The sequence below is a fragment of the Cynocephalus volans genome, chromosome 10, assembly GCF_027409185.1.
Source record: "Cynocephalus volans isolate mCynVol1 chromosome 10, mCynVol1.pri, whole genome shotgun sequence".
NCBI lineage: Eukaryota > Metazoa > Chordata > Mammalia > Dermoptera > Cynocephalidae > Cynocephalus > Cynocephalus volans.
In genome coordinates, this window is record NC_084469.1 from 106,321,461 (window position 1) to 106,332,089 (window position 10,629).

General features: G+C 35.2%; 1 pseudogene; it reads right to left on the reverse strand.

Annotated features, from left to right (window-relative positions):
• Positions 1–5,754: 5,754 nt before the first annotated feature.
• On the reverse strand, positions 5,755–6,606 carry LOC134387611 (olfactory receptor 7A10-like; annotated as a pseudogene).
• Positions 6,607–10,629: the final 4,023 nt, after the last annotated feature.

A 10,629-nucleotide genomic window follows, 5' to 3' on the forward strand; every position in this document is an offset into this window, starting at 1 on the left:
ATACACATGTTTGCACCCAATACTGGGGCACCCAGATAAATAAAGCAAATACTCTTACACCCAAAGAAAGAAATAGGACCTAATGCATTAACAGTGAGTTATCTGAACACCATTCTCCCAGTGTGGGACAGATCTTCCAGGCAAATAGTAAACAAAGAGACACATTATTTAATCTACACCATAGACCAACTGGACTTGGCATATATATACAGAACACTTCACCAGACAGCAAAAAATATACTTTCTTCTCATCAGCTCATGGGACATTCTCCAGGATAGATTACATAATAGGTCACAAATATAGTCTGAGGAAATTTTAAACAATGGAAATCTTTCCAAGTATCTTTTCAGACCACAATGGACTAAAATTGGAAATAAATAATAAGCAAAACTTGGGAAACTATACAAATACATGGAAACTAAATAATAGGCTCCTGAATGACCTTTGGGTCCAAGATGAAATTAAAAAGGAAATCAAAAAATTTCTAGAAACTAATGAAAATAAAGATAAATCATACCCAAACCAGTGGGATACTGTAAAAGCATTACTAAGAGGCAAATTAATTGCAATAAATGCTTACATAAAAGGAATGGAAGGGCTTTAAATAAACAACCTAATACTGAGTCAAAGAACTTGAAAAATGACAACAATCCTAACAAGGGTAGCAGACAGAAAGAAATAATTAAGATCTGAGCAGAAGTAAATGAAATAGAGATACCCCCCCCCCCCCAAAAATGAAAAAATCAACAAAACAAAAAGCTGGTTTTTTGAGAAGATAAATAAAACAGACAAACCATTAGCTAGGTTAACAAAAAAAAAAAAAAAAAAAAAAAAAAAATAAGGATCCAAACAACAAAAATCAGAAATAAAAAGGAATTACAACCAATCCCACAGAATTACACAGAATCATTGAAGACTATTATAAACAACTCTATGACAACAAATATGAAAGTCTAGAAGACATGGATAAGTTTCTAGACACATACATACTACCCAGACTGAATCAAGAAGAGATAGAAAACTTGAACAGACAATTAACAAGCAAGCAGATTGAAGCGGTAATTAGCAATCTTCTAACAAAGAAGTCTGGGTCCCAATGGCTTACACCTAAATTCTATCAGACTTTTAAACAAGAATTAATACCAATTCTCCTCAAACTGTTCCAAGCAATTGAAACAGAAGCTATTCTCCCAGCTCATTCTATGAGGCCAACATAATTCTGATACCGAAACCAGATAAAGACACAGCAAAAAAAGAAAATATATGTCAATATCTTGATGAACCTAGATGCTAAAATCTTCAACAAAATATTAGCAACCATAATACAGCAATGTATTAAAAATATATACACTATAATCAAGTGGGATTCATCACAGGGATGCAAGGATGGTTCTACATACAAAAGTAAATAAATGTGATATATTCTATCAACAATCCAAGGACAAAGTCCACTTGATTATCTAATAGATACTGTAAAACCATTTGAAAAATTCAACATCCTTTCATGATAAAGACTTTCAACAAATTAGGTACAGAAGGAAAATATCCCAACACAATAAAGGTCATTTATGACAAGCCCACCACCAGTATCATTCTGAATGGGGAAAAATTGAAGACCTTTCCCTTAAGAACAGGAACCAGCCAAGTATGCCCACTCTCAATACTTCTATTTAATATAGTACTGGGGGTACTAGCCAGAGCAAACAGACAAGAAAAAGAAATAAAGGGAATCCAGGTGGGAAAATACTAAGTCAAACTTTCCGTATTTGCAGATGACATGATACTATATAAAGAAAAACCTAAAGACTATCAAAAAAAACACCTAGAGCTGGTTAATAACTTCAGTAACATTGCAGGATACAAAATAAATGCCCCCAAATCAGTTGCATTTATATACACAAACAACGAAGTAACAGAAAGAGAGATAAAGAAAGTAAGACCATTTACAATTGTTGTGAAAAAAATAAAGTACCTAGGGATTGATTTAAGCAAGGAGGTGAAAGACCTCTACAATGAGAACCACAAACCACTTCTGAAAGAAATTAAAGAAGACAAAAAAGACGGAAAGATATTCCATGCTCTTGGGTTGGAAGAATTAGCATTGTGAAAATGTCTATACTCCCCAAAGCTATCTACAGATTCAATGCAATCCTCATCAAAATACCAATGACATTCTTCACAGAAATGGAAAAATCAGTTTTACCTTTCATATGTAACGACAAAAGACCCTAAATCGCCAAAGCAGCACTCAGCAAAACAAATAAAGAAGGAGGGATGACACTATATAAATTCAAAATATACTACAAAGCTATTGTAAAGAAAACAGCATGGTTCTGCCATAAAAATAAAAATTCGGACCAGTGGAGTAGAATGGAGAACCCTGAAATCACTCCTCAGGCTTACAACCATCTGATATTGGACAAAGGCAACATAAATCTACATTGGGGAGAAGACTGCCTCTTCAATAAGTGGTGCTGGGAAAACTGGATATCAATGTGCAGGAGAATGAAACTAGATAAGCATCTGTCAGCATACACTAGAATCAAATCAAAATGGATTAAAGACTTCTGTATAAGACTTGAAATTGTAAAATTAGTAAGGGAAAGTATAGGTGAAACACATCAGCAACTAGGTCTCGGCAAAGGCATTATCAACATGAGCCTGAAAGCACAAGCGGCAAAAGAAAATATGAACAAATGGACTATATCAAACTAAAAAGCTCTGCACAGCCAAGGAAACAATCAACAGAGAGAAATGAAAACCTACAGAGAGGGAGAAAATTTTTGCTAACTATGCATCTGACAAGGGATTAATATCCAGAATATACATAAATCTCAGGCAATTACACAGTAAAAAAAAAAAAAAAAAACAAAACCAAACAAACCCAAATAACCCAATTAAAAACTGGGCAAAGGAGTTGAATAGACATTTTTCAAAGGAAGACATAGAAATGGCCAGCAGGTACATGAAAAAATGCTCAACACCACTAGTCATCAGGGAAATGCAAATTAAAAGTACATTGAGATACCACCTCACCACAGTTAGATTGGCTATAATCAAAAAGACTGAATAACAAATGCTGGCAAGGGTGTGGAGAGAAGGGAACACTCCTGCACTGTTGGTGGGACTGTAAATTAGTACAACCACCATGGAAAACAGTATGGAGGTTTTTCAAACAACTGCAGACAGAGCTTTCATATGATCCAGCAATCCCTCTTCTGGGGATATACAGAGAAGAATGGAAATCATCATGTTGAAGGGGTACCAGCACTCCCATGTTCATCACAGCTCTCTTTACAATAGCCAAGACATGGAACCAACCTAAATGTCCATCGATGGATGATTGTATAAGGAAACTGTGGTATATATACACCATGGAATACTACTCTTCCATAAAAAGAGAATAAAATACTCCGATTTACAACAACATGGATGAGCCTGGAGAACCTTATGTTGAGTTAAATAAACAAAGCACAAGGGATAAATACCATATGTACTCACTTATATGTGGGAGCTAAGAGAGAAAGAAAGAAGGGAAGAAGGACCACAGTAGGCATTGGTCTTGCAGAGGGAGAGAACATTCCTCGGGCTACAAAGTGGAGTGGGGCAGATGGGGTGACACGGGGAGGGAGGTGGGGATAATTAGTTTGGGGACACAGGGTACAAAAGCAATTTCTGGTGGAGGGTATGCTGCCAGTATGAATCTGGCCCTCACATCATGCCATGATTTATGACAATCAACATTGTATCTCATGATATTTATAAATACATAAATAAATTTTAAAATCATAAAATTTTGGCTCTGACCACCACCTCTCCATTCCCCTTCTCCACATCCCCTCAATAGTCTCTCATAACCACTGTTCTACTCTCTACTTCTCTATGATATCAATTATTTTAGCTTCCACATATGAGTGAAAACATGAGGTATTTCTCTTTCTGAGCATGGCTTATTTAACTTAAGAAAATCTTTTCCAAGCTCATCCATGTTGCTGCAAGTAACAGAATTTCATTCTCTTTTATGACTGAGTGGTATTCCATTGTGTATATATATCCCACATTCTTTATTCAATCATCTGTTGATGGACATTTAGGTTAGTCCAAATCTTGGCTATTGTGAGTAGAGCTGTGATGACATTCAGGATGCAGATATCCCTTCAACATGTTGATTTCCATTCCTTTGGATATATACCCAATATTGGGGTTACTGGACTGTCCCCGAATTAGATTAATGCACACTGTGTAAGTGCATCCAAATATCACAGTATGCTCAATAAATACATACAATTAGTATGAGTCAGTTATGAAAATAAATTAAAGAGAAAAAAATTCAGAGACAAAGTAGATAAGAGGTCACCAGAAACTGGGGAGAGGAATAATGTGAAGTTATTGTTTAATGGGTACAGGGTTTATGTTTAGAATGTGAAAAAAAATATTGGAAACATTTGGAGGTAGTTGTTCCACAATATGATGAATGTAATTAATTCCATGCAAGTGTAAATCTAAAGATTCTTAAAATGACAATCTTTATGTTATATATATTTTACTACAATAAAAATCAATGGGAAGATGAGCTAAATAGACATTTCTCAAAAGGAGACAAACAAATGTCTTACAGGTATATGAAAAAAATTCTAATCATCATTGAAATACAAATCAAAATCACATGGAGATATCATCTCACTCTGTTTAGAATGACTATTATCAAAAAGACAGAATATAACAAACAGTGGTGAGGATGCTGAGAAAGAAGAACTCATACAGTTTTGGTGGGAATACAAATTAGTATAGACATTATGGAAAATTAAATGGAGGTTTTTCAAAATAACTACAGATAGAACTAACATGTAATCCAACAATCCCACTCGTGGGCATGAATCTGAAGGAACGGAAATCATCATGTTGAATGGATACCTGCACTCCCATGTTTATTGCAGCTGTATTCACAATAGCCAAGATATTCTAAATATACATCAATGGGTGATTGGATAAAGAAATGTGGTCTATATACACAATGGAATACTACTCAGCCATAAACAAGAATGAAATTCTGCCACTTGCAGCAACATGGATGAGTTTGGAGAGGATTATGTTAAGTGAAATAAGACTTGATGATAAAGAAAAACATTCCATGTCTCACTCATATGTGGGAGTAAAAAAATTTAATCATATGCAAGTAGAGAGTAGAATAGTGTTTATACAGACTGGCAAGGGGGGTGAAGGAGGAATAGAGAGAGGGTGGTCAATGGATACAAAATTGCAGGTAGGAAGAATGAGGTCTAGTGTTCTCTACCAAGGTAGGGAGAATACAGTTAACAATTTATTGTATAATTTCAAACAGGCATCGGAGAGGAATCTGAATGTTGCCAACACAAAGAAATAACAAATCACTGACTTGATGGAAATGATAGTTACTCTGACAGGATCATTGCACACTGTGTAAATGTACCAACATATCACATTGCATTCCAAAAATTTATATGGTTATCACGGGTCATTGAAGAAAAAATAAATAAATAAATACAGAGACAGTAGTAGACTAGAGGCTGCCAAGGCTGGGGGTGTGTGGGGAAGTGCAAACAATGAGAAGTTAATGCTTGATTTGCTCAGAGTTTATGTTTAGGATGATGATGGAAAAGTTTAAAAATAGAGGTGATGGTTACACAGCATTGTGAATGTAACTAATTCCAGGGATTTATAAGTCTAAAATGGTTAAAAGGGCAAATCTTATGTTATATATATTTTACCACAATTCAAAAATGAAAGAAATATAGTTCTTTCATTGCTTTTCTCTTATGAATCAGCACCCTCTTTATGTCCTTATTTCTCAGACTGTAGATGAAGGGGTTCAGCATGGGTGTGACCACAGTGTACATCACTGAGGCTGTTGCAACTGAGTGAGAGTTGTGTGAAGCAGCAGAACTAAGGTACACTCCTAGGCCTGTTCCATAAAATAAGGAGACAACTGAGAGGTGAGATGCACTGGTGGAAAATGCTTTATATTTCCCCTCAGCTGTTGAGATTCCATGTATGGCAGAGACTATCTTAGAATAAGACTAGAGGATCCCACAGAGGGATCCAATGCCCAGAAGGCCTGCTGCAAAATACATCACCAGGTCATTAAGAAAGGTGTCAGAACAGGCATGATGGACCACCTGATTAAGCTCACTGAAAAAGTGGGGGATTTCCAAGTCTGTACAGAAGGAAAGCTGCAGCACCATTAAGCTCTGTAAGAGGGAATGCAGGATGCTCATGATCCAGGACACCAGAACCAGCAACACACAAAACCCAGGGTTCATGATGAACGTGTAGTTCAGGGGGTGACAGATGGCCACAAATTGGTCATAGGCCATCACAGTAAGGAGAAAGCCTTCCAACCCTATAAAGAGTATGAAAAAGTACATCTGTGTTATGCAGCCTTCATAGGTTATGTTCTTGTTGTGTGTCTGTATATTCACCAGCATCTTTGGGACAGTGGTGGAGGTGAAACAGATGTCAGCAAAGGACAGGTCGGAGAGGAAGAAGTACATGGGTATGTGCAGGTGGGAGTCTGAGATTGTGGCTAAGATAATAAGCAGGTTTCCAAGCACAGTGATCAGGTACATGATGTTTTTAGCTCCCTTGCCAAAGGGATACCTACAGTCCCATGTTTATTCTCAGTTTTTTTGATGATGGCCAGTGTAACTGGGTGAGATGATACTTCACTGTGGTTTTGATTTGTATTTCTGTGATGTTGAGCATGTTTTCAAGTACTTGTTGGCCATCTATATGCCTTCCTTCAAAAAATGTGTGTTAAGCTCCTTTGCTCATTTTTTAATTAGGTTGTTTCATTTTATTTATCTATTTATTTTTTACTATGCAGTTGTTTGAGTTCCTTGTAGATTCTGAATATCCCTGGTCAGATGCATAGTTTACAAATATTTTCTCCCACTCTGTAGGTTGTCTTTTCAGTCCATTGATTGTTTCCTTTGCTGTGAGAATCTTTTTAGTTTGATATAATCACATTTATTTATTTTTCCTTTTGTTCTTTGTGGTTTTTAGGTCCTTTTTACAAAGTCTTTGTGCAGTAATATTTCCTGAAGTATTCCCCGTATGTTTTCCTTTTGGAGTTTTGTAGTTTTAGGTCTTATTTTAAAGTCTTTAATCCATTCTGAGTTGAATTTGGTATATGGTGAGAGGTGCATGTCTAGTTTCATTGTTATTCATATGGCTGTGCAGTATTCCCAGCACTATTTATTGAAGAGAGAGTTTTTTCCCCAGTGTATGTTCTTGTTGCCTTTATCAAAGATCAGTTGGCTGTAGGTCTGTGGGTTGATTTCTGGGCTCTTGATTCTGCTCCATTTGTCCAAATATCGGTTTTTGTAGCAGTACCATGGTGTTTTGTTTACTATAGCTTTGTTGTATAATTTGAGTCAGGTAGTGTTAGGATTCTGTCTTTACATTTTTTACTCAGGACTGCTGTGGCTATTTGGGTGTTTATTAATTCACATATGTTGAACCATCCTTGCATCTCTGGGATAAATGAATCCCCTGTGATCATGGTGAATGAGGTTTTGGTTTTGTTTTGTTTTCTTGTTGTTGCTGCGCATTTGTATTTATTTGTGGGTTATTTCTTTTGCTTACCCAACAATCCACTACATGACTGTGTCTGTTATAATGCCATTTTATCATCTCATCTCATTGGCTGAGATAATGTGACTATCAGTTTCTGACATCCAAAGATGATAAAAATGTTATTTCACTCTCTTCATTTCTTCAGATTTCCCTAGATTAATCACGATTCTCGATTTGCAAGGAATCATTAAGCATTTTAAAAATGCAACTTTATATATCAGACATTTTGGAATGGGTTTAAGACAAAAAGTATTGGCCTCTACAATGCCTTTACCAGTCAAGCCCACAGTGAGCGACATGAGGCATGAGGAACATTCTAGTTCATCCTCACCGACATCCATAGCTTTGAGGTCTCCTCATTGTATCTCAGTTTGCTAGTAATTTGTTGACAACTTTTGCATCTTTATTCATAGGGGATATTGGCCTGAAGTTTTCTTTCTTTCTTTTTCTTTTACTTTCTTTCTTTTTTTTGGGGGGGGGATTCTTGTCTGATTTTTGGTATCAGCATAGTTCTGGCCTTGCAAAATGAATTTGGAAGTATTCACTATTTTTCAATTTTATGAGAGAGTTTGAGGGGGATTTTTCAGTTTTCAAAAATATGTTTGATACAATTCAGTGGTGAAACCATCAGGTCCTGAGCTTTTCCTTAATGAGAAACATTTTATTCCTGATTCTATGTCTTCACTTGTTGTTGATCTGTTCATATGCTCTATATCTTTGTAATTAAATTCCAGTTAGTATGTGTGTCCAGAAATCAATTAATTTATTCTATTTTATTCAATTGGTGTACAATTGTTCATAACATGCTCTTATGATCCTTTGTATGTCTGTGGTACGTGTTGTAATGTGTGCTTTTTCAATCTCTGATTTTCTTTATTTGAGTCTTTGTTTTTCTTTGTCAGTCTGCATACACATTTGTTCATTTTGTTGATTTTTTCAAAATACCACCTCTTTATTTTTTGATCTCTTCTACTGTTTTTTTAGTGTCTATTTTACTTATTTCTCCTCTTATCTTTATTGTTTCCCTCCATATACTAGTTTTTGCCTTAGTTTGTTCTTGTTTTTCTGGTTTCTTGAGGCGTCAAATTAGGTTATTTATTTGTGATCTTTCTCTTTCTTTCTTTTGTTTTATTTTTTTGATGTAGGTGTTAATTGCTGAAAACTTTACTTTTACAACTGCTTCTACTGTATCCAAGGTTTTGGTATATTATGTTTTCATTTTCATCTGTCTCAAAAATTTAAAAATTTTTTGATAGACATATCATTTATTCAGCAGTGTATTGTTTAATTTTCATCTATTTGTAAATTTTTTGAGGTTTCTCCTGCTATTGATTTCTAGTTACATCACTGTGATCAGAAAAGCTACTTAATATAATTTCAATCTTCTTAAATTTAAGACTTGTTTTGTGGGTTAATATGTGACATTTCACTTGCTCAGCCAAGTGAACAAATCCAGGCTATCTGGCTGTAAAAGTAAATGAAATATGGAAGAGAAGCCAGGTGTCCTAGACAAGATCAGCCAACAGCCAGATGAGACCCCAATAGATGAGAAAGCCCAGCTAAGATCAACAGAGCCTCCCAGGATAACACATAACTGACTACAGAATTATGAGCAGACTAGGACAGCTTAGATAAACTTTCCACCATGCAATAACACTCATTAATAAGGACATTATATTTAACCATTTGCTTTCGGGATGGCTTATTATATACATTAACTACCTGATACAATAACCAGAGTGAGCAGGAATGAGGGAATTATAATAACTTGTTATGTTGTATGTTTGGTCTCCGTTATGATACCTGAAGACAGCAGTCATAATTACTCTGTTACCCAAATTTATTTTAGAAAATTGTATTAAAAAGTGACTAGATTGAACTCCTTTTCCAGACAACCAGGAGATTGGAAAGACATGGATGTTTGTACAGGAAAAATAGCTACCACAAGTCACTTGACTGAACAGAAATTCAAGATCACTTGTGAGGATTAAAGTGAACCCTGAGTATAAATATGATATATGGCATATGATATTGGTACTGTTAACATCATGCATTTAGTAATTATGACAAAGTTTAGAAAAGGAGATGTTGCACTTAGGGCAATGAAAGGATTCATATGTGTAGGCAACACTGGAAGTTTTCAAGTGGAAACTGGAAGATAATTCAATAATAAAATATAAAACAAGCCAACCCATTCTTCACTGCAATGAATAATCCTCTTTATGCATAAAAACCCCTTTTCTTACTTTGAGTGGGTGCACAGAATAAAAATGTAATATTTTTCATAATAGTACAATGTATAATTTAATATTTGTTTTATCATATTTACATTCATTTCTAACTCTAAGGACAATCTAAGACAAACCATTTATTCAAATTTGTCTTTCCATGTAGACTCCACTTAGAGACATGTGGGTTGTAATCTGTGACTTTTCTTTTTTGCCAGTGACTATGTAGGCACTGTGATCACTGTACTGAGTAAGAAACATAATCTTAAAGAAGAGAATACAATCCAAAAAGTTATGAAACAAACTGGTGTGTTAAACTTTACATTACCAGGAAGAGCAGTTTAAGTAGTGATTTACAAAGGAATAAAGGGCACAAGCAGAAAATCTGGTATCAGATTTTCCTCTACTATAAAATTATCTAAATGACCTTAGATGTCAACGTAGTTTGTTTTCTTTTTTCTTTCTTTTTTTTTTTACATAGGAGTACAATAAGTGACTATTTTCTTTAGTAGAGGAAAAGAAAAATTGCACTGTACATGCCATTTGAGAAGAAATTATTCTTAAATAATCTGTGTGGCTCCATGAAATAAATGGGGATTCCAGAGTTAGAATCAACTTGAGAAAATACAAAAATGAACCAATAGAGAAAACTGAGAAGATGGCAGATAGAGCGGTAAGCTTACAAAACTGAGTTACTTAAATTGCAGAAGTTGAAATCAAAGTCACACTAATTCTGGGAAATAGCAGAAAGAAACATTCTATTTGCACAATCTAAGTAGCCTTTTG